The sequence below is a fragment of the Heteronotia binoei genome, chromosome 2 (genome assembly GCF_032191835.1).
Source record: "Heteronotia binoei isolate CCM8104 ecotype False Entrance Well chromosome 2, APGP_CSIRO_Hbin_v1, whole genome shotgun sequence".
Classification (NCBI taxonomy): Eukaryota; Metazoa; Chordata; class Lepidosauria; order Squamata; family Gekkonidae; genus Heteronotia; species Heteronotia binoei.
Window position 1 is genome coordinate 172,384,650 of NC_083224.1, and position 23,624 is coordinate 172,408,273.

The 23,624-nt window shown below is 45.3% G+C and overlaps 1 protein-coding gene across 1 annotated transcript in view; it reads right to left on the minus strand.

Moving 5' to 3' along the window:
- Positions 1 to 23,624, minus strand: part of TNR (tenascin R) — a 599,486-nt gene that overhangs the window by 263,963 nt on the left and 311,899 nt on the right. The window contains exon 2 of the mRNA XM_060232476.1: positions 789 to 889. The gene's annotated coding sequence lies outside the window, so the exon portion shown is untranslated. The remainder of the gene's footprint in view (positions 1 to 788; positions 890 to 23,624) is intronic.

The following is a 23,624-nucleotide window of genomic DNA, read 5'->3' on the forward strand; positions in this document are numbered from 1 at the left end:
ACTGAAAACCAAGTGATCTACCACATGTACCACCAACCAAATGCAACCTAACAAGCCAGTATAGTGGCCTATCCACAGGCTTGACAATTCCCTACATTGACAATTTCCGAGCTGCTGATAGGCTGTCAGTAAGGGGAATTTTGTAACTCAAGCAAGGCACATCCATGCCGTCATGGGCCATTACCACTACTGACTGGGCCCATGCCTTGTGGTAATGCTCAGTGTACCACCCAAGTAATCATCTGGGTGGTTTCCACAGAGAGTCAGCAGTGACGATAGATAAGGTTGCCAACTTCTAAGTGGGAGGTGGAGATCTCCCAGTATTAAAACTGATCTCCAGACTACAGAGATCAGATCCCTGGGATTAAATGGCTGCTTTGGAGAGTGGACTGTAGGCATTATACACTTCCTTTCGCAAATTCTGCCCTCCTAGGCTCTACCACCAAATCTCTGGGACTTTCCAAGATGGAGTTGACAACCCTAGAGAGACCATTACCAAACTTTAGGGAGAGATATATTAGCTTGCTGGGTCATTCTGTGCAGACTTTGGTTAAACGGAGGCAAAGCAACTGCAGAATGCATGTGCTGATGTTTATATTGTATTCCAACACACACTGGGACCTTTGATTAAAAGGTGGCAACATTATGATAGATTCAGTAGAAGCATAGCTGTGTAATGAACAGCATTCTCTTCCACAACTGCCGCAACTTCCCTCGGCACTCAAAGGGCAATTTGCTGTACACAGAATAAAAGAGAGAGAGAGAGAAAAATCAAGGAAGTCCAGTACCTATTGAAACTGGTGGTTTGATGTTCACCTCTGTGGTCCACTTCTCGATTCAGTCCCCCAAAGCAAGCAGCCTCTTTATCAAGTCAACACTCTGAAGCTGCCTAGAGAGAGCAAAGAGGAAAGGAAGAGATTAAATCTTCTTGTTCAAAAGAGAACAAACTTTGTATTTGGAAGAGCTTTTTCTTTCTTTTTTTGTTCTCTTAAAGGTTGGAAGAATTTTCAAGCCTGTTACGGCTCCCCCCCTCCCCAGATTTGCAGCAGAAGCAGAAATGGCACATTCGGTTCCTTAATTACCTCTCTCAACACCTTTTTCACAGCAAGAGACTTCAATAAAGAAACCTAGAAAAAATAGAGCTGGAAGAAACCCCAATGGTCATCTAGTCCCACCCCCTGCACAATGGAAGAAATTCACAGCTACCTCCTCCACTTCCCCAGTGACCCCTGCTCTATGCCAGTTATTTAAAACAACAACACAAATATGATGACCTTTAACTGACAAAAGAGTGTGCGTGCAGCTAGGAATGGAGCCAACCGGCTGCAAGAAACTCGTAATCACCGCATATCAAAGGAAGTCTGTGAGAAAAAATACAGCATGCCCCTCTCTGAAATGAGTTTAGTATACCATCCCTTTATAAAAACACATCTTCATTTGTCCACTAAATTATGAGCGGAACTTATAGCAAGAACTGAAGCTGGGAATTTGAGAGATGGGAGGCAGGAATTCAGTCCAAGTAAGACAAACAAGGTATGTACTACCAGGACTTTTTTTGAGCAGGAACGCACAGAAATGCAGTTCCGGCTGGCTTGGTATCAAGGGGTGTGGCCTAATATGCAAATGAGTTCCTGCTGGGCTTTTTCTACCAGAAGAAGCCCTGTGTACTACAGAGAAACCAACCAGCGTGGCAAAGAAACCTCTCAAATAGCAATAGGCTGGAACAGATCATGTGGTACTCAATTCAGGGAGGGGCCATGGCTCAGTAGTAGAGCATCCGCTTTGTATACAGATGATCCCCAAGTTCAATCCTCAGCATATTTGAGTTAGAAGGATCAGATAGTAGGTGATGAGAAAGACCTCTGAGACCTGGAGACTGCTGCCCCTCAGAACAACACTGACCTTGACAGAACATGAGTCTGATTCAGTAAATGTCTGTTTTATGTGTGTTCACCATATAAAAGGGCATATTCACTGGTGATAACGTTGCCTTATCTGAGTTGGGAAATACCTGGAGATTTTTTTTGGGGGGGGGGGGAGGTTCGGGGAGGGTATAATGCATAGAGTCAATTGGGTATAATGCTGGTAGAGTCCAACCTTACAAAGTGGCCATCTTCTCCAACAGAACTGATCTCTGCCACCTGGGGATCAGTTATAATTGCAGGAGATCTCCAGCCACCACCTGGAGGGTGATTGGATAAACACAACCAGTGAAATAATGGGAGCCCAATGAGTCCCCAAATGTTCTAGAAACATTTTACACACTTTTAAATCTACAACATATAATAACAATGCTTATTTGGCCATTATTCACATCCCTGCAATTGGGGGATGGAATTCTAGCAGGAGCTCCTTTGCATATTAGGCCACACACCCCTGATGTAGCCAATCCTCCAAGAGCTTACAAGGCTCCTTTTTGTAAGCTTTTGGATGATTGGTTACATCAGGGGAGTGTAGCCTAATATGCAAAGGAGCTCCTGCTAGAATTCCACCCCTGTCTGCAATAATAGAACACAGTCCCATGAGAAACCCTCACTTCCTCTTCCTGAAAAAAGCGAAAAGAGTGACAGTCCCTTCTCTCTTATCCTCTGTGTTGGGGCTTTTAGCATACACTCTTTCTTGCTCCCACGGTGAACTTTTTAAAGCAATCAAACAGTCCCATAGGAACCAATAATGTTCATTCAAGATGTAAGCCACTTCCACAGGTACAGATGAAGACTGAAATCTACAGCAAACAAACGGACATGCTTTCTGGTAACAGACAATTTTGGTACAACTTTCTCAGCATCTTATTATAACTTGAATCTTTATTTGGAGCCACGGGAAATTTTTTTTACATGGCTTTGTCTTGCTATCTGTTTTTTCTTACCAGTTCTAAAGGCACCTGGAGATTGGCAATGCTAACTGATGAGTTGCACAGCTAAGAGACATGAATCACTGAAACAGAGAGCTCAAACACTTCTTTAGTAAAGGCTAAGACAGGACTGAGGCCTTAAATACTCCTGCAAGGAGGTGGCGCTTTCACCTCTCTTGGAAAATGCTATCAGCTCTTTAAAAACCATGCCTAGTTACAGCAAACAGTGCCCTGGCTGGATTGGGAGGTTTCTCAGCCTTGCACGTAGGGTTGCCAGCTGCCTGGAGGAAACAATGTCCTGTTCCTTGAACTGAGTTTTAATGGGATGCTATTTACCAGGTTATGTTATTTACCTCCATGCCAGGAAATGCTTCAGTGCCCATTGCTTCACATTAAGCCTCTGTTGAAGGGACAAGACATTTTTTTCTCAAGGCCTGTTGACAGCTGTGCTTGCGGTGCTTCAATTATCACTTGTGGAGAAAACTCAGGGGATGCTGCAGACTCTCGGATGGAGGGTATAGGGTTCTCATCTGAGGAGCAAGGCAGGGCAGATCCAGCCCTGAGTGAGAGAGCTGACTAGTTCCCTTGGAGCTTCTAGATGTGTTTCAGATGCCTGCCACTGGGGCGGTCCCAGTTCTCACCCTCCTCCTGAGACCCAGCTTGGTGTAGTGGTTAAGAGAGGTGAACTCTAATCTGTAGAACCAGGTTTGATGATTCCCCACTCCTCCACATGAAGCCAGCAGGGTGACTTTGGGTCAGTCACAGTTCTCTCAGCCTCACCTACCTCCCAGATGGTTTGCGGTGGGGAGAGAAAGGGAAAGAGATGTAAGTCACCCTGAGTGAAGGGCAGAGTAGAAATCCAACTCTTCTCCTCCTCCTTATCTGAGACTTTAACCTCTTTGCTTCATGGAGAGAAGTTAGTGCCCTCGTTCTTGGCAGAAGGGGGACCTATGTTGTTTCCGTGACTTTGCTCTTTTAAATAAAAATAACAAGAATTATTATTTATTGGCTATCAACTAACCAATATGTAAACAAAACCCCTGTTAATATAACTTTATGGGGGGGATACAGAGACAGTCATTCATTAGATACCTGACAGATACATTAACCAACTGGCAGAATTACACACTGATCTTGCCACCAAAAGTAATCTGATGGCTCTGTTTGTTTTTCAAAAGTGTTGTTTTATGAATCACATTGCTACCTTTCTGGTTTGGGTGGGGAGAGTTTTGGTTTTATTCTATGTAGATGTAGTGGCTCCTGCTTAGAGAGCCAGTTTGGTGTGGTGGTTAAGCGCATGGACTCTTATCTGGGAGAACCGGGTTTGATTCCCCACTCCTCCACTTGCACCTGCTAGAATGGCCTTGGGTCAGCCATAGCTCTGGCAGAGGTTGTCCTTGAAAGGGCAGCTGCTGTGAGAACCCTCTCCAGCCCCACCCACCTCACAGGGTGCCTGTTGTGGGGGAGGAAGATAAAGGAGATTGTGAGCCACTCTGAGACTCTGAGATTCAGAGTGGAGAGCAGGATATAAATCCAATATCTTCTTCTTACTTGATATTCTGTTTTCTCTGGTGTTATAATAACTATAGGTGCCAAATATTTTGCTTGCACACTCTAGCAGACAGTCAGCACTACAGACTGAGACTGGTTGGAACAGGGCACATTCTAGGGCAACAGGCACCCCTTGTGTGCACTGCAATCAGTGAAAGTATCATGGAGCAGGAGAAGAAGAGGAACGTTTGGCTACATTGGACATGACACGAGAGATTAGTAATGAGGTTCTGAACTCTCTTGACATTTTAAATTTAAAATTGCCCTCCTAGCTGTTATTAGCTGCAGTAGGGGGAAAAAATCAGGCAACTTTTTATAGCTAATTAAACTAATGGCTAAACTAGATATGACAAGGGAATCATCAAATATGCATGTGTATGTCATGTGCAAAGAAAGTACTCATGTGCAAAGAAAGCAGGTTCACTTCAGCTATTAGAATTGGGCTGGAAGAAGTACACTGAAACTTTAAAGCAAAGCACAGTTGGGCTCATGCACTCCATTTTATTTTAAAAAAGAATCTCTCAGCCACCTATCTTCAAATATAGGCAGACTTGTTTAAATGCACCAGAATCTCTGTTACTTCATATGTGATGTCTTATTGGTGCCTACTATCCGTCTTCTGGGATGGCTTCCTTGTGCCAGCACTATAGTAAGGATTTTAATTGCCTATAAAATGGGGATGGAGGGACCTTTATCAAGACTTTTGCAGCCCTCAGCCCTGCAGGTGAGCTGGGACCTGTTGGGCTTGTGTAACAGCCAGACTATGCATTACTTGCAACCAGGGATCATTTTGTAGAAAAATAGGTGGTGGAGCTCATCCAGGGATTGTTATGCAGCTGCACATACTATTCGATGGACAAGGAGGTGGAACTCTCAGAAAGGTTCAGGAGCTGCGCTCCTTTGAGCTCCCACTGAATCCGAGGCCTGCTTGCAACACGTCTGATTGGATGTCCTTTTTGGCAGATGGACTATTCTGTCCTATTCTGCTCAGGAGCTCAATACAGGATAGGAAGGGCTTCAGCCTTCCCTTCCTGTGACCATTTAAGCTTGGGAAAACAGCGTGGAAGGGAAGGCCCTCCTCGTCTTGCATTGGGCACCTGAGTTGAATTGAGCCCCAGTACCTTATAGTTTCACCCTGAGATTCAGGAAGCAAAAGGGTGGGAATTGTCATATGAGGGGGCAATGCCTGTTAGGGTACAGATGAAGCCTCCTTTTGGAGGCAGAGAGCAGACCTCGGTGGGTCAGTGAAGGACTTTCTAGGTGCTTCCTAGGTGATGCTTGATACCCTTGGAAGCAGAAGTGAAGTTCTAAACCCAACAAGCATAAAATGTCTGGCCCTCTTGATTCATCATGCTCAGATTTCACTTCTCCCATAGAGGCATCAAGCATGAGGCTAAAACCCTGAAATGTCAGGTCAGACCTTGAGACCCAGCAACCGTAAGATCCCAGCATTGTGTCCTCAATGAGCAGGCAATGGGGCTTTTCCTAGGGCTTTTTTTTAGCAGGAATGCACAGGAGTGCAATTCCAGCTGGCTTGGTGTCACGGGGTATGGCCTAATATGCAAATGAGTTCCTGCTGGGCTTTCTCTACAAAAAGCCCTGTGTGAAACAATGGTGACAGGGGGTGTGGTCTAATATGCCAATGAGTTCCTGCTGGGCTTTTTCTGCAACACCCCCCCCCCCCGGAAAATGACACCTGTATAAAGTCTGGCCCATTTGTTTCTCAGCCCTCCTACTCTTAGCCTCTTCACCCTAATTATAGGATGTAAGCCATAAGGAAAAGGCATTGATGAACAAAAGTTCCTGTCCTCATTTTTACCAACAGTTTCCAAAACACAGAGAACGGAATACTGCGGCACCCTGGATCTCGCACTCAGTTTCACATTCCTGTACAAGCCCAGAAATAGAAAGGGACCTGTTAAATTTCTAATAAGATAATTGCTTCATACTTGGATCCCAAAAGGATTGGCAAACATCGAAGAATGAATACGGACAATCCCCTTGCAAGGCAGGCAAATGCTATTAGCTGCATTTTACCCAGGGAAATGGGAAAACCGAGACAGAGGGGGAGAGAGAGTGAGAGAGATAAAAAGGGTCTGATTCAAGGGAAGAAAATGGCCCGATCCACCCTTCTGAATGCTCCTCTTGGGAGGCATTCTGCTTGTGCTGGCAACAGGCAATGCTGTATGCTCCAGTTGTCCCTATTTGACCAAGGCAAACCTGATTTTCTGGTACCCTATTTTGACCCTAGCAAATAAGAGCGCAGATGCCTTATATTGAATAAGACCCTTGGTCCATTAGATAGATCCAAGTGGGCTGCCGTGTTGGTCTGAAGCAGTAGAACAAAGTAAGAGTCAAGTATCACCTTTAAAACCAACAACGTTTTATTCATATGCATGCAGGCGAAGAAGTTTGCATGCATACGAAAGCTTACATTCTGAATAAGACTTCGTTGGTCTTAAAGATGCAGCTTGATTCCTACTTTGTTCTATTGGTCCATGATTAGAGTGAGTACTGTCTACTCAGACTGGCAGCAGCTCTCTGCAGTTCCAGACAAAGGGAAGTCTTTCGCACCACCTACTACCTTTTAAAGCAGGAGATGCCAGGGACTGAACCCTGGGACCTTCTACATGCAAAGCTGCTGCTCTGCCACTGAGCCACAGCCCCTCTCCCACTGGAGCATCACTGTATCCCTTCTATGTTCATTCTCAGAGACTTGTTAAGGCTACTGCAGAGCTTAATGTGTGCTTAGGTTGGCTGGGACTGGATTATAGTGGCAACATAGCAGTTATATGAATGATTAGTCCGTCTAATTACATCTTGTTTGGGAGGCTATCAGCTCCCGTTCTTCTCTGAGATGAAGGAGGTTATTGAATTGCAAGAGGAATTTGCACCTCACGCAAAGGTGTCGCAAAGACGGATGGAACCAGTCAAAAACACACACAAGCTGTATGTGGAGAGGAAATAACTGGTGACACCATATAAGCAGGAAATCTAGAGGTGTTTGCTCTCTTGCATATCTTCATTAACAGTTCAATGAAGCAATTTATGCAACTGGAGGAAGGAAGGGGCTGTTATTCACTATAGAGTTGCCTGCTGAAACACTGCTTTTCACAAGCACAGTTGGGTCCATGGGACAGTGGAGTTCATCAAGGAAACTCAGGAAGTTCAGTGAATTGAGGAAGCTTTACTAAGCATTTACATATGAGCATAAACTTAGGGAAGGCAGAGGACTCAAGTTCCCACAAAGATTTCCTGCTGGGGCTGCTGATGCCAACATTAATTAGGGTTGCCAGCCTCCAGATGGTGGCTGGAGATCTGAGATTACAACTCATCTCCAAATGACAGAGATCGGTTCCCCTGGAGAATGTGACTCTATAGAAGGGGTGGCCAACGGTAGCTCTCCAGATGTTTTTTGCCTACAACTCCCATCAGCCACAGCCAGCATGGCTGATGGCTGGGGCTGGTGGGAGTTGTAGGCAAAAAACATCTGGAGAGCTACCGTTGGCCACCCTTGCATAGCACTGTATCTGGCTGCGGTCTCAGGCTCCACCCCCCAAATCTCCAGGTATTTCCCAACCTGGAGCTGTCAGCCCTACAGTAATGCCTATCATAACACTGTTGCCTTTTGATGTGAACTTTCTGATCTGATATGACGTCTCTTTTGCTGCTGTGTAGTATTTATAGGTTTTATTAAATAATTAATTCAATATCTTTAGCTATCCAACATCTGATTCATCTGCAGCATGTTTATCTTGAATCCATGCGTATGAGTATTGGTATTTTTTAGATTAGGGATATTTCCCTCTTTTATACAGTTGAGTAAATGTATTCCATAACCCAGCTGAGATCACATTTGGCTGTTTAGATTGTAAATTCAATTTAGATGTTGTATGCTTATTTGATTTTTTACATTGTGTGTTAATATCTTTGTAACTTTGATTTAAAAAAAAAGACTGTGCTATACACATGTGAAGCTGAAAGCAGTATTCTCTTGAGATGTACAAACTAATCCAGCCAAAAAGTGGAAACATTTGACTGTTCTATGGCCATTAGGAATACCACCAGGTGCCAGGGATTGAGGTGAAGTTTCAGGGTTTTTAGAAGAAGAAAAGATTGGATTTATACCTTGCACTTCACTACCTGAAGAAGTCTCAGAGTGACTTACAATCTCTTTCCCTTCCCCTCCCCACAACAGACACCCTATGAGGTAGGTGGAGCTGAGAGAGCTCTAACAGAAACTGCTCTTGAGAGGAACAGCTCTGAAAGAACTCATGACTGACTCAAGGTCACATCAGCAGGTGCATGTGAAGGAGTAGGGAATCAAACCCGGTTCTCCCAGAAAAGAGGCCTTGCACTTTACCACTACACCAAACTGGCTCTCATTTAGCCTCCTCAAAAGCTCTAGGAAAAAAGGATTAAAATTTCAGGCTTTCTAAAATCAAGTGGGAATGCTATTTTCTGTTTGGTTTGAGAGATACTCTCATTCATTCTGCCCCACCCCCTCCACCAGGCTTCACTCTGAGGCACCAGCAACAAGTAGGCTCCCCCCTCACCAAACTGGTGCCATCCTTCCCTCACCATGTTCCAGTGTGCTCTGCCCATGTCCAATCAGGACCCGCTCCATATCTGCATTTAACTCCCTGGAGTTTGGTGCTGAGGGGTATAAACTCAGGAGATCCAGCAACCTTTAAAACCATGAGGGAAGGAGAAAAGGACAAATGGAGTATACAGGCACTAGAACATTACAACTGTTTTGCTCAGTCAGAGCAGTCCACGCCACTGAAGTTTTCAGTTTCCAACTGCAGTCTGACAGATCTTTCCGGAAGCTCACAAGCCAGGTTTAAGTGTGAAAGCCAACTCTTCTTAAGGCAATGACAGCAATTGAATATGTATACTTAGTTATGATCAGGGATCGCTTTGTAGAAAAATAGGTGGTGGAGATCATCCAGGGATTGTTATGCAGCTGCACCTACTGTTCAATAGACAAGGTGGGGAGGAGGAAGGGGAACCCTCAGAAAGGTTCAGAAGCTGCAGTCCTGAGAGCTCCTGCTGAATCCGAGGCCTGATTATGATGGTGAACAGCCACTGAAGGACCAGTCCATCATGAATTTCTCTCTCTGTTTTTGCAAGGCTGTGAATTCCGTAAATTAATTGTGTGCTGTGTGAAAACTTCCTTTGTATTGACTGTCATGAACCAGGTGCCCATCAAGTATTTTTAGAAAGTGGGCAGGGCAGATGGGGCTTTTGGCCAGCAAGGTTTCTAATTGGCCACTGGAGATTTGATCGGCTGTGCAGTTGTTTTAAAATGTTGCTTTGGCTGCAGTTGTCGCCACAGCTCAAGGATCTTCACTGTGTGACTGAAGGGAAACTGCAGCAGTCATTTTGTGGCTGGCTCTGTCTCCTGCAGCACGCATATTGTGGTAGCCAATTTGGACCTGCATGCGCCCCACTGTGTCAGAATTCCAAAGGTTCCTGTGAGCTTAAAAAGGTTGGAGACCCCTGACCTAGAGTGTGACCCACCAAAAGATTCTCTGGCACCTACTTCACTGAAACAAATGGGAGCCATATACATTAGTGTTCTGGTAGCAGTTCTTGTTAATCTCTGGGACTTTAACAGGGCATACCTAACTGGCAGTGTCCTTATTTTTCTTTTTTAAAGGTACTGCACACTGTGACCCCACCAATGATACCAACTCTACCAGCCTGGCAAATACTGAATAGAATGTCTGGTGTCTTCTCCCAGTAGGCAATTTTCATTATACACAGATGTCTACAAATTAGAAATAATTCATTACCTTCTGTTGAGGAGTTTAAATGGGCTTTATGAACTCGGCAGAATGACTCCTATTATCTGTCTTTGCAAACTTGTAGGGCTGCTCGGTGTATTATTATCTCTAGCCCAAATTGGGGCTTAGGGATGAATCAGAAATTGAGTTCCTGACCCTGCCTGTTTTTGCCTCTGTGCTCCCTTTGGCACATGCACACTCACACACACACACAAAATCTGCCACAAGGCCATCTCATGCTCCTGACAGTTGCATGGTTCAGAAAACATTTTTTTTTTTACGAGTCCTGGTTCTCTTGCAGTAAAAAGGCCTCTGGTGGGAAGCGGTTACAAGATTGCAAAAAAAAAAAAAAAAAGCGAAATGCCACATTGAAAAAGGGAAGACCTCAGAGAGCACTTAAATACAGTTTAATTACATTTGCACTACACCAGTCACGGGGGCAATTTACCATCCGGAGTCATATGCTTTGCTCAGAAAAACAAAACTGAGCACAAGCTTTGCCAGTGCCTATCTTTCCCTAGGATATGCTCTGCCTACATCTTCATACCCATTTACTGCGTACTTTCAATGTCTCTGAATGCGAGATGGGAGCTGAAATGGAGTTTGGAATGTTTCTATCACTCCATCACTCATATTGACGTCCTGTCCTTTCTCTGGAAAGGTCAGGGAAGTGTCCATGGGGCTATCTTCTTTTGTTCTCCCAGCAGCCCAGTGAAGTAAAAGAGGCTGAAAGTCCACCAAGGCCACCCTTTGAACTTCATGGATGTTTATGTGTATAAATGCTGTCAAGTCACACCAGACTTATGGTTACCACGGCAAGGGGCGTTAGAGGCAAGTGAGAAGCAGAGGTGGCTTACTGTTGCCTTCCTCTGTAAATTTCCTTAGAGGTTCTCATCCAAGTCCTAATCAGTGCTGACCCTGCTTGGCTTCAGAGATCTGATGAGATTGGGCTGCACCATGCCACCTGCCTTTCCTTGATGGATGTGGGCTTTTTTGTAGCAGGAGCTCCTTTGCATATTAGGCCACACCCCCCGATGTAGCCAATCCTTCGTAGGGTTGCCAAGTCCCCTGCGTTCTCCAGCTGCGGAGTTACGTGTGTGTGCAAAGTGCACACACAACGCAATAATGTCACCCAGAAGTGCTGTCATGCTGGCGATGTTGCGTGCAGCCATTCTAGGCATTTCCGGGAAAACTATGGTTTTCCTGGATGCTCTAGCCATTTGGGAGGGGAAAACTCTATGGTACCTATTGTACCATAGAGTTTTCCCTCCCAAATGGCTAGAGCATCTGGAAAACCATAGCATTTTCCAGGAAAAAACCTAGAGTGGCACTGGCTACCACGCGACATCAGCAGCGCGATGACATATCTTCCGGTGGGTTGGGAACCTCCTGGGTGGGGAAACCCCTGCCCAGACTTGCGGCGTAGCAGCCCTAATCCTCCAAGAACTTACAGGGCTCTTAGTACAGGGCCTACTGTAAGCTCCAGGAGGATTAGCTACTTTAGGGGTGTGTGGCCTAATATGCAAAGGAGTTCCTGCTACAAAAAAGCCCTGGATGTAGGGAGTCAACAAACAAACAAACAAACAAATAAATACATGTAATAATAATAATGTTTCACTTTTAGATAGGGCTTTCCAAGCACTTCATTTAAATTGGCTCAGTTCAATTAAGCCACAATTAGTATGATTTTCTGAATAAAAGGCACTTCTACAGGTGGTTGGGGTCTCTCCAACTGGGAGCGGAAATCGTGGTTTGAAATTGGTTGATTAACCACAGTTAGCTGTAGCTAAGTTTTCATGTAATAGACAAACATTGACATCTTGGTTTGTTCCCTAGCATCCCCTTCATCTCCTCCTCGCTTTTATGCTGGCTAGGATGAATGCATTTCCCTCCGATGTTCTCTATGGGAGATTTCTTCAAGTCCCCTTTAGCGAGAGACATTGTCTACGTGGGTCAAGCTCGCCAGATTCCATCCAACATATTTTACTGAACTGTAAACTGTATACTAATCTCTGGAAGGTTCTGTTAGATAGTCTTTCCTTACTGTCCTACATTCAGGAAAATAGGATTGATTGCCATTTCCTACCAAATGCCAACATAATCGATATCACAAAAGCTGTTTCCAAATTCTTGGCTGAAATTGTCAAAAATTATTCTAAGTAAGTTTTATTGTGTTCTTAATCTTAGTTTTAGCCTTTTTATGCTTTGAACAGATATATCTGATTGTTGTTTGGTTGACAAGTCTCTGTATATCTCTTTTCATGCCAATAAGGAGGCCCGCCTAAAATCCACCAGGGATCGGGCCTTCTCAACAGCGGCACCTTACTGGTGGAACCAGCTGCCGGAGGAGGTGCGGGCCCTGCGGGACCTAGGGCAGTTCCGCAGGGCCTGCAAGACAGCCCTCTTCCGGCAGGCCTATAACACCTAACTGATATTTTGGATGGAACATCTTTGGATGGAACAAAATGCTCTTATAGACCGCTGCCTTTATTTTATCTTGTTTTATTAACTATGCTTTTATTGTATCTGTAAATGTTTTAAATGGAATTGTATGAATCATTGTGTTGTGAGCCGCCCTGAGACACTTCGGTGAGAAGGGCGGGATATAAGTCCATCAAATAAATAAATAAATAAATAAATAAATAAATAAAGGTGTGATTGGATTGGACTGGATTTCCTCCTCGCTGCAGAGCAAAAACAATTAAACAAGACAAATTAGGATATGAATGATTGTCTGCAAACTAAGTCCTAGGAACATTTTTCTTTGAGTATGCCCCATTGACAAGAGTATTTCTGAGTAGACTTGCTTAGAATTGCTCTCTTAACTACCATGCTATACCAGCTGTCACTCATTTGAGCCTGTCACATTCTGTTCATTATACCATGAGTCGATTCTCGTGCCAAGATTCATTTCTGGAGATTATGGGATTCTACACTAAACACTCAGAATTCGGCAGCCAAAGGACTGTCTCTTCCCATATTGCCTCTCATGTGCATCCACATACAGAGGCAGGAGATCTCTGAGTCCTGAAAGGTAGCATCAGGCCTGAGTTTATATGTAGGGTTGCCAGGTCTGACTCAGGAAATATCTGGGGACTTTGGGGGGTGGAGCCAGGAGACTTTGGGGGTGGAGCCAGGATATGACAAGTACAATTGAACTCCAAAGGGAATTCTGGCCATCACATTTAAAAGGACTGCACTCTTTTTAAATGTCTTCCTTCCATTGGAAATAATGGAGGATTGTGGTGCCTTCTTTAGTGGCTCATAGAATTGGACCCCCTGGTCCAATCTTTTTGAAATTTTGGGGGTGGGGTTGGAGAGAGGCACCAGATGTTATGCTAAAAAATTGGTGCCTCTGCCTAAAAAAACAGCCCCTCCAAAGCCCCAGATACCCGCAGACTGAATCTCCATAGAGAATTCGTGCAAACTGAAGAGACATAACATGTCATGTGAGCTTTTTCCTTAAGTAAGGGTTCCAGAACGTAAGAAAAGCAGCCAATGAAAGGGTGAATGAAACATGGACTGAACGTAGGACCCGTGTCACTGCACCTATTGGATTTCGGACTGCTACCTAAGCAAGAAGTAGCACATTTATTGGTACTGCACACGACTATCAACAAAAGGATACAGACAGTGGACTTTGGTACCATTACAGCAACAGGAAATTAATTTGTATTTTGAGTTGTGCTGTATTCATGGACATTTGTAAGATTTTTGGCGAAGGACACATGAATAGGATTTTAAGCAATATCTGTGGAGCAATTATTTGCAATATATAAGTAACGTAGTGTTTTATTTCAGTTGTTACTAATCAGTACACTGTGGTTTCCGGTTTTGCCCAGCTGTGGATTGGGAACCTAATCTATATGCCCTGTTTGTTTTCCTTCCAGGGCAACTGGTTGGCTGCTATATGACTAAATGGACCCCTGTTCTGATTCCACAGGGCTGTCCTCACAGTTGCATTCTTCTAAATCCATCGACTTCAAGGGGCTTGGAAGGCGTGTCTAATTAGGGCTGTCAGTTCTACTGGAACTCTCATTTAAAGCCATTTGCAAAAATGAGACATCCACATTCTTTTCTGGTTTCTCTCCACAACCTTGAAACCTAGAAACGTGACATTAAATGGAGGTGGGGTGGAGATCAAAGGTGAGATTAAGGACAATGGATTCATCTGCAATCTCTCTTATGAGGCTGCTGAATTATTTTCTTGCTCCAAGATATAGGAGAAGAACAGACCTGAAACAATCAGCCTCCCTGAGAACTCTTCAACCAAGACAGCCAGCCATTTCCAATAGAAACAGCAGACGTCAGGCTAAATGGGTAATAGAAGGGAAATAAAGAATTTAAAGCCTTAGACAGGCCACGCGACCTCTAGAACTCTGTCCGAGGCTTTGGAGAGCTGCCGTCAGTCAGAATATCAGGCTCAATTGTGATGTATGGATATGTCTATAGCTTTAGGTGAGCCTGTAAGAGCCAGCAACTGCTTTTTCCCTCGGTGGCATCTTGTTACAGCAACTGAAGAGCCCACAGGTGAAAAGCCACTTGCTGAGGCACCTCCCACACCAAGAAAGGGACCTCAACAGTTAAATGCTCCTCTTGTAAAGGTAAAGGTAGTCCCCTGTGCAAGCACCAGTCATTTCTGACTCTGGGGTGATGTCGCATCACAATGTTGTCACAATGTTTTTATGTGGCGGTTTGCCATTGCCTTCCCCAGTCATCTACACTTTCCCCCCAGCAAGCTGGGTACTCATTTTACCGACCTCAGAAGAATAGAAGGTTGAGTCAACCTTGAGCCGGCCACCTGAACCCAGCTTCCGCTGGGATCAAACTCAGGTTGTGAGCAGAGAGCTTGGACTGCAGTACTGCAGCTTTACCACTCTGTGCCACGGTACTGCTTGTACTGGCAGAGTAATGTTATATGTAACTGGGTAGACAAGGAATGAGTCAGAAGTGAGGAGGCCTGCAACATCCAGGGACTGGGTCACATGTGCATGTTATGGTTGCCATGTCTACCTCAGGGCATATCTGAGGACTTGGGAGATGGAGCCGGGTAGTGTTCCCTCTAAGCTGAGTTAGCTTGAGCTGACTCAGGTTTTTTTTCAGCTTACAGCTCACACATTTTTGTCTTAGCTAGGAAGGTTGGCCCCAGAGCAAACTAATTCATGCAGTAGCTCATGAATTAGAATTTTTGCACACAAGACTCCACGGCTTAGAGGGAGTATCAGAGCTAGGAGACTTTGGGGTGGAGCCGGGAGCAATGTTGTGACAAGCATGGATGAACTCCACAGGGAGTTCTGGCCATCACTTTTAAAGAGAGACTGTCTGCATCCTTTTTAAATGCCTTCCCTTCATTGGAAATAACAGAGGATGGGGGCATCTTCTTTTGGGGCTCACAGAATGGAAACCCCCATTCCAATCTTTTTGAAACTTTGGGTGTGTGTGTGTTAAAGGAGAGGCACCAGTTGCTATGCTGAAAAATTGGTGCCTCTACCTCAAAAAACAGTCCCCCTGAGCCCCAGATACCCACAGATCAATTTTCCATTATATCCTGTGGGGACTGGTCTCCATAGGGTATAATGGAGTGCCCTGTGGACATTCCCTCCTCCTGTTTTCTGTGGGGGGAAGGGCCTCCAAACCAGGGGATCCCCTACTCCCAACTGAGGATTGGCAATCCTAGCTTGTGTGTGTGAAGTGCCATCAAATAGTAGCCAACTTATGACGACCCTGTACAGTTTTTAAGGCAACAGACAACCTGAGGGGGTTTGCCATTGCTTTCCTCTGCACAGCAATCCTAAAATTCCAAATACTAACTGATGAGATTGGGCTAGCCTGGGTCATGAGATAGGGGTAAATACTAATCGCAAGTGGTGAGCCAAGTATTACTGGCCTCTGACTCCTAGGCCTGGATTCCGCAGTCAATCTCTGCCAAGTGAATGGGTTTCTGTCAGCAGGATGGGATTTCCTCTCTCCATTTCCCACTAGCCTTATGCTGCTCTCACTCTCCTCTTCTCCACGGGGCTTCAGTCGGATTTCACACTATCTGTCCCGGGGCTGCAACTTGCTCTGCCTCTTTCCCACAGCAAACAAGATCCTCTAAAAACCAGTTTCTGTTTGGCGCATGAAAAAGACAAAGCTAGTTGCAGCCCTGGGGCAAACAGTGTGAAATCTGACGGAAGCCCCGGAGAGAAGAGGAATGTGAGAGCGGAATAAGGCTAGCAGTAAATCGATCCTTAACTCCCCCCTCCTGCTGCAGCCCCAAACGATCCCTGAAACGTCATTTCTGGGAAACAGGGCTCCCTTGGGAACAGCATGAACAAAAGGGAAATAGTTCTTTACACAATTAATGAGTGATTATAATGTGAAATTTTCCACAAGAGGGTGTAGTGAATTTGCATAGATAGCTTTAAAACAGATTACACGGATTAATGGAGGACAGGTCTATCAGTGGCTACTAGCCACAGTAACTAGAGGGAACTTCCGCATTCAGAAGCAGCGCCACTGGTCTGATCCAGCAGGGCTCTCCTTATGAGAGATGAGTTGGCAGTCTCCAGTAGGAAAGTGGAATTGGCACAAACCATCCTGTTTTCTCTTAGCAGAAATTTCCTACAATCACCAAGATGTGGTTCTGCAGCAGTCATGACAAGGTGCAAAGAAGAAAATTTTAGTCTGAAGAAGGGCAATATGATGTTACACATGTGTGTATAGTTTTAACTGAGTCTATAAGGACTAGTTTCCTCACATGACCTGCATAGGAGGGGCACAGCCAGTTTGGTGTAGTGGTTAAGTGTGTGGACCATGTGGGAGAACCGGGTTTGATTCCCCACTCCTCCACTTGCAGCTGCTGGAATGGCCTTGGGTCAGCCATAGCTCTCGTAGGAGTTGTCCTTGAAAGCGCAGCTTCTGTGAAAGCTCTCTCAGCCCCACCCACCTCACAGGGTGTCTGTCGTGCGGGAAGAAGATAAAGGAGAGTGTAAACCACTCTGAGACTCTGATTCAGAGAGAATGGTGGGGTATAAATCTGCGGTCTTCTTCTTCGGGTACCAAATTGGATGCCCCCATGTGACTCAGCGACATTATCAGTGCGGGGGTGTGTGCAGAAGTTAGCCTTGTTGAGGGGGCCAGAGAGTCTAGAGCCAGCCCTGGTAACACAACAAGATTGAGGCTTAGGGTTGCCAGCCTCTAGGTGGTGGCTGGAGATCTCCAAGAATTACAATTGATCTCCAAAAATGGCTGTTTTGGAAGGGGGACCCCTATAGCATTATACCCTACTGAGGTCCCTCCCTCCCCAGACTCCATCCACAAAACTTCCTGCTACTTACCATCCCTCAGAGAATGTCACAGAAGGACTGAGGGACTGGCTGAGGCTCAAACATCACATAAACATGAAGATCCACACATACTTCTTCCCATTGTTAAAAAAGTCATGTCAGCCTAGTGTTTTCAACTGAGCTGGAGAGAAAAGTCCTGTCTCTTTTATAGAGGCCTAATGCATGGAAATGGAAAGTACAAACTTTTCACAGCATGGAAATCAATAAAGTCACTTGGGAAATAACATCCTATCAAGCCTCTATTAAAAGGGCAGGGCATTTTTCTCCAGAACAGCTGGCAATCCTAACCTGGGCAGGCAGTGACAAGTAAGCACAAGTGGCTGGTTAACCTATGTCATTTTCTAACAAAACCTTCCTCCTGAAGCTGCTTCTTTTTCCCTTCTGAAGGTACAGGTCAAAGCAAGCTTGCCTAGACTGCCCACCTCTGCTCTGGCTCTGCAGCCTGCTCAGGGTCATCTCGTCCAATCTCCACTCCCCCAGTGACTCCTTCCAAATGAAGAAAACCTCCTGGATTCCTGGACCAATTTGGCCTGGAGGAAAATTCCTTCCTGATCCCTAAGTGATAATGGGCATCACCCTGGGCATATAAGCTAGCTCCTTCCTTCCTTCCTTCCTTCCTTCCTTCCTTCCTTCCTTCCTTCCTTCCTTCCTTCCTTCCTTCCTTCCTTCCTTCCTTCCTTCCCTCACAATCTATCTAAATTCACTGTGACTGATTCCCCACTAGGCTTGTTCCGGCATTGGAGCTCTTTTCCCCCCAAAGCTTCCATCTGATTTTGCACAAGCTGCCCCGGGGCTGCGACTTGCCTCACCTCTTTCCCGTGGCAAGCAAGATCCTCTGAAAACCAGTTTCTGCTTGCCATGGGAAAGGGGCAGGGTGAGTCACAGCTGTGCAGCAGCTTGTGCAAAATCAGACAGAAGTGTCGGGGGGTGGGTGGGGCAGGGAAAGCTCCGACACTGGAACAAGCCTAGTGGGGAATCTGTCTGAGTCATAAAATGAACATTCATTTTATGACATGGAGCTCCCTGTAACTAGGGATGCTCAAGCATACAATGGTTCAATTCACACCCTGTTTTGTCAACTGCAAACAGAGAACCAACTTTTCAACAGATTTTTTTTTACCCTTTCATCGCTGCTTAGCAGTTTGTTCTACCACATTCCATTCTAACAATGCAGTTCAGTACAGTCAGCTTTTTGTGCATGTATGTGTTTCATACAGCCTGACTGAGTTCTATTGTCCTGCCATCCTTGCTGCACTGCTGCTCTGCTGGCAACTGTTTAAACAGACAGTTAAATCAGTCACAAGTCATATAAATCGGACATGAATAAATTGTGGGTTGTTGTTGTTTGTTTTTTTTTAAAACTCCACTGTTTGGCGTTTGTCTAAGTAGATCTTAGTGATGTTAATTGCTGCTGATTTGTTTGAATTGGCAGCATTTTCATGCATGCATGGGGTTTTTTTTGGGGGGGGGGAAATGCAAATCTACTCAGCAGGCATTTGAGTCATTTGCTGCCAAACCAAACAGAGCCAGTGACTAGCGGATGTCTGATCATCACCGCCGAACATGGAAAGTTCGACTCTTGAACATGTTTGCCTTGAAATTTGGGGCACCCTGATCTGTAACTTCTTGTTTGAGCCTTAGGACAAGGCAGCTTCTTATTCATTAATAGCAATGGAATGGAAGAAGTGCTGACTAGCTGAATTCCCTACACCAGTTTGGTGTAGTGGTTAAGTGTGCAGACTCTTATCTCGGAGAACAGGGTTTGATTCCCCACTCCTCCACTTGCACCTGCTAGCATGGCCTGGGGTCAGCCATAGCTCTGGCAGAGGTTGTCCTTGAAAGGGCAGCTGCTGTGAGAGCCCTCTCCAGCCCCACCCACCTCATAGGGTGTCTGTTGTGGGGGAGGAAGGTAAAGGAGATTGTGAGCCGCTCTGAGACTCTTTGGAGTGGAGGGCAGGATATAAATCTTCTTCCAGTTAGGCTCAAAACTGAAATTAGACATGATGGGGCAGTGCCAGATCTGTTTGTTTAACTACTCCATTCATGTAAAAATCTATGTGTCTAGTATTTGCAACACAATCTTTGAGCAGGTGAAGGATTTCCTTACTTCCTAGGCAGGTTGTGAATTTTGACATGAACACTATCACCAGGCAAATTTACTGTGTTCAGCCCCCTGGATTATATGCCTAGTGAGCTCCTAACTGTATTCCCCCAAAGATTGTGGTCAAAATTTGTCTCAAGCAGCTTTGCACCTGTGCGGTAGCTGCTTGTTACCCAGGGCCTGCTGTTGAGTTTGTGGCTGGTTTTGCCCATTTGAAGTATATTTTCTCAAGGAAATTGTGAGTTACTCTGAGATTCAGAGTGAAAGGTGGGATATAAATCCAATATCATCATCATCATCATCATCATCATCATCATCATCATCATCATCATCTTCTTCTTCTTCTTCTTCTTCTTCTTCTTCTTCTTCTTCTTCTTCTTCTTCTTCTTCTTCTTCTTCTTCTTCTTCTTCTTCTTCTTCTTCTTCTTCTCAATATGTCAAGAATGAGTAGATGCCTAGCGATGAAGATACAGTGGTGTGCTTAAGCTTAATTTTGTAAGCTTCTGCTAAAAATTTCACAACACATGAAGTAATTTGAGGGTTAACATCTTCTAAAAGGCAAATTAAGGTTTTTTGTTTAGTGAAAACACTGTACTGGAGAGATTCAGCCAAAAATTATTTACATTGTAAGGAGAGGATAATAATAATAACAACAACAACAACAACAACAACAACAATAGTTTTGTTGTTGTGGCAGTGGTGGTTGTGGTTAATGTTTCTAGCCAGGGATCATTTCATAAAAAATGAGGCTTGCCTAGACTGCCCACCTTTGCTCTGGCTCTGCAGCCTGCTCAGGGTCATCTCGTCCAACCTCCACTCCCCCAGTGACTCCTTCCAAATGCAAAAAATTTCCTGGATCCCTGGACCAGTCCTCCAACAGAACAGTGGTTTTGTTTGCAGAGGATGGAGGGAAAATGGTTGCCACTTTCCATTTCTCTCTGCTGCAGATTCCCAGTTGGTCCCCCACACTGTTCTTCTGGATCCATTAATGCTAATGGAGCTCATTAGGACAGCTCATTTGCATGACTTATCTGCATATGCCACACACTCCTGACATCACTGGAAGGTGTACTAAATTCTATCAGCTCAACATCTACCTGAAAATGCTTCTTGAATTCTAATTGTCATCATAAAACCTTCCTCCCATCATGCTTTTCAAATTGTTTTCTCCTATGTGGCCACAGTGGCATGACGAAGATTTCCATCTGTCTGCTTCATATCTTTTGGTTCTTTTCCCATTTTTTTGTGGGGGAAATGTTGGAAAAAAATTTCAAATCTTAGAGTTCAGCAAAATTCTCACAGGGGGTTTGAACAACGGAGCCCAGAAGCAAGTATTTTGGGGAGAGGGATAAGCAAGAAAGAGCACAATAAAATTTAGAGGTTCCAGAGCTTTGCCCAAAGTGCCTGTTTCTAGCCCACTCTTCCATGGTGCATTCAGGGAATCTGGCAGGGGATTCCCAATGGTCTCCCATCAAGACATGGGACTTCTCAAGTGCCACAGGACTGGCTGCTCCCAGACTCTTCCCTGGATCACCTGCACTCTTGGATCTTTGTTCTGATTTATGACTCTGACTGTAAATTTCTGCCTTATAAGACTGGTTCTCCCACCCCCTATGCCAGTGTTGGATTTATGAGGAGAGGCAGTGTTTGGAAATGGTTTTCTGTAGGAATTAATTCATTTTTAATCAGCTGAGCATAATGATTTGATATAAATGATCTTCCTGGACTGAGGTTAATCAGCTCTGAATGGGCCTTTCCCGTTACGTTATTTAGCGAGGTATATTATAGAAATACTGTTATAAGCCTTATTTAATCATCTGTTTGTTTCACTGTGCACACAGTTTTTAATGGACTGCTCAGGATTTAATGCAAGGAAGGTTTATTTTTATTATTTGCACTGGATTTAGTGCTGACACAAGGCATGGGATTGATAGCGCCGAAGGCAGAAACAATCTATTTGTTCATATTTCATCCAGCCCTTAGCCTACTGAGCTAACAGAGCCATGTAACACGAAGGCAGAAACTTTACCTCCTTCTGGCTCTCTTGTGTACGGGTGGCAGCATGAGACACAGCATGGCTCTATGCTACTTCAAAAGACAAAGTTGAGCTTATTTGCAAGCTTTGCCAAGCTCCCCGTTTGCGCTTGTTAGTGTGGTCCGAAGCATAGTTAACATCCCTTCTAACCTCACCTACTTCAGCGGACTGAGAAGGGCATAACTCTGCCCGCAACTGCGTGTTGCTCTGTGTACACTGGTGGCGCTTGATTAACAGCCACCGCCACAGCAATTAATAACCCTTGTAACAGAATTACTGTTCTGCTCTTGACCTGCTAAACAAGGATCATTGTCATTTTAAGAACGTAGATTTACAACGGAGATCGTTTGTGGTAGTCCCTCCACTGTCCCCCCCACCCCCCGCACAGCACCAGTAGATCCTCCAACAGAACAGTGGTTTTATTTGCAGAGGATGGAGGGAAAATGGTTGCCACTTTCCACTTCTCTCTGCTGCAGATTCCCAGCTGGTCCTCCGCACTGTTCTTCTGGATCCGTTAATGTGAAGGAGCATGACGAGGGGGTGGGAGCAAATAAGTCTGCATTGATAGGGATGCCAACCTCCAGAGAGGTAAGAAAAGGCAAACCATGTAGCACTACATAAGAGGTTCATAATGAAATAAAGAATAACATGTATTACATTATATTAAAATAAATGTCCATATCTTGCTGGAAGGAAAATATCCCGTTTTGGTGCCTCAATGTTAAGGAAAGTTGTCTTCTTTTAGTCATGTTGTAAATCCCACTAGAAAAAAAAAAGTTGGGTCCAGTTTTGGCGTCTAACCTTCATCAGCCAAGGATTAATATGCAATTCAGTGCCTCATGGCTTCATGCCATACATACAAACAAGATAACATGTTACTTGAAGCACCAGTCCTTTTTTGTATAAGGACTAACATTCCACAGTTTTCCAGCTGGTATAGTGCTGCACAGTTTGCCTTTTCTTACTGACCATTGTTAAACTGTGGTTCTTCATTGTTGTAACCTCTAGGGTGGACTTGGGGATCCCCTGGAATTACAGCTCACCTCCAGACTACAGAGATCAGTTCCTTTGGAGAAAATGGATGCTTTGGAGGGTGGACTTGGTGGCCTTGTACCCCACTGAGGCCCCTGTCCTCCTCAGGCTCCATCCTCCATTTTACAGGAGTTTCCCAACCTGGAATTGGCAACCCTGCCTCCCAAATTATAGAGAGGGCTGTAGCGTTGCAGTTGCAGGATTTCCTGGATGACGCTTCCACCTTAGATCCTTATCAGTCCGGCTTTCACCCGGGCCATGGGACGGAGACAGTTCTGGTCGCCCTCATGGATGACCTCCGGCGACATCTGGATCGAGGCGGCTCGGCGGTATTGCTGTTGTTAGACCTGTCGGCGGCGTTCGATATGGTCGACCACCGGCTGCTGACCCGCCGCCTCGCCGATGTAGGAATTCGGGGGCTAGCCTTACAGTGGCTCTCCTCCTTCCTCGAAGATCGGGGACAAAGGGTGGCAATTGGAGGAGAGCTGTCCCAGAGACACCCACTTAACTGTGGGGTGCCTCAGGGGGCAGTTCTCTCCCCGATGTTATTTAACATCTACATGCGCCCCCTTGCCCAGATTGTCCGGAGGTACGGGCTGGGTTGTCACCAGTATGCTGATGACACCCAGCTTTATCTATTGATGGACGGCTGGACTGACGACGTCCCTATAAATCTGGACCGTGCCTTGCAAGCCGTGGCGGATTGGATCAGGCTGAGTGGGCTGAAGCTGAATCCAACGAAGACCGAGGTCCTTTGCGTAGGTCGCGACGGGCCAGGAGGGGAGATCTCCCTACCAGCCTTTGACGGTGCATCACTGATTCCAGTGCGCAGGATCAAGAGCTTGGGAGTGCTACTGGAGCCTTCCTTGACAATGGAGGCCCAGATAGCTGCCACCGCTAAATCCGCCTTCTTCCACCTTAGGAGGGCGAGGCA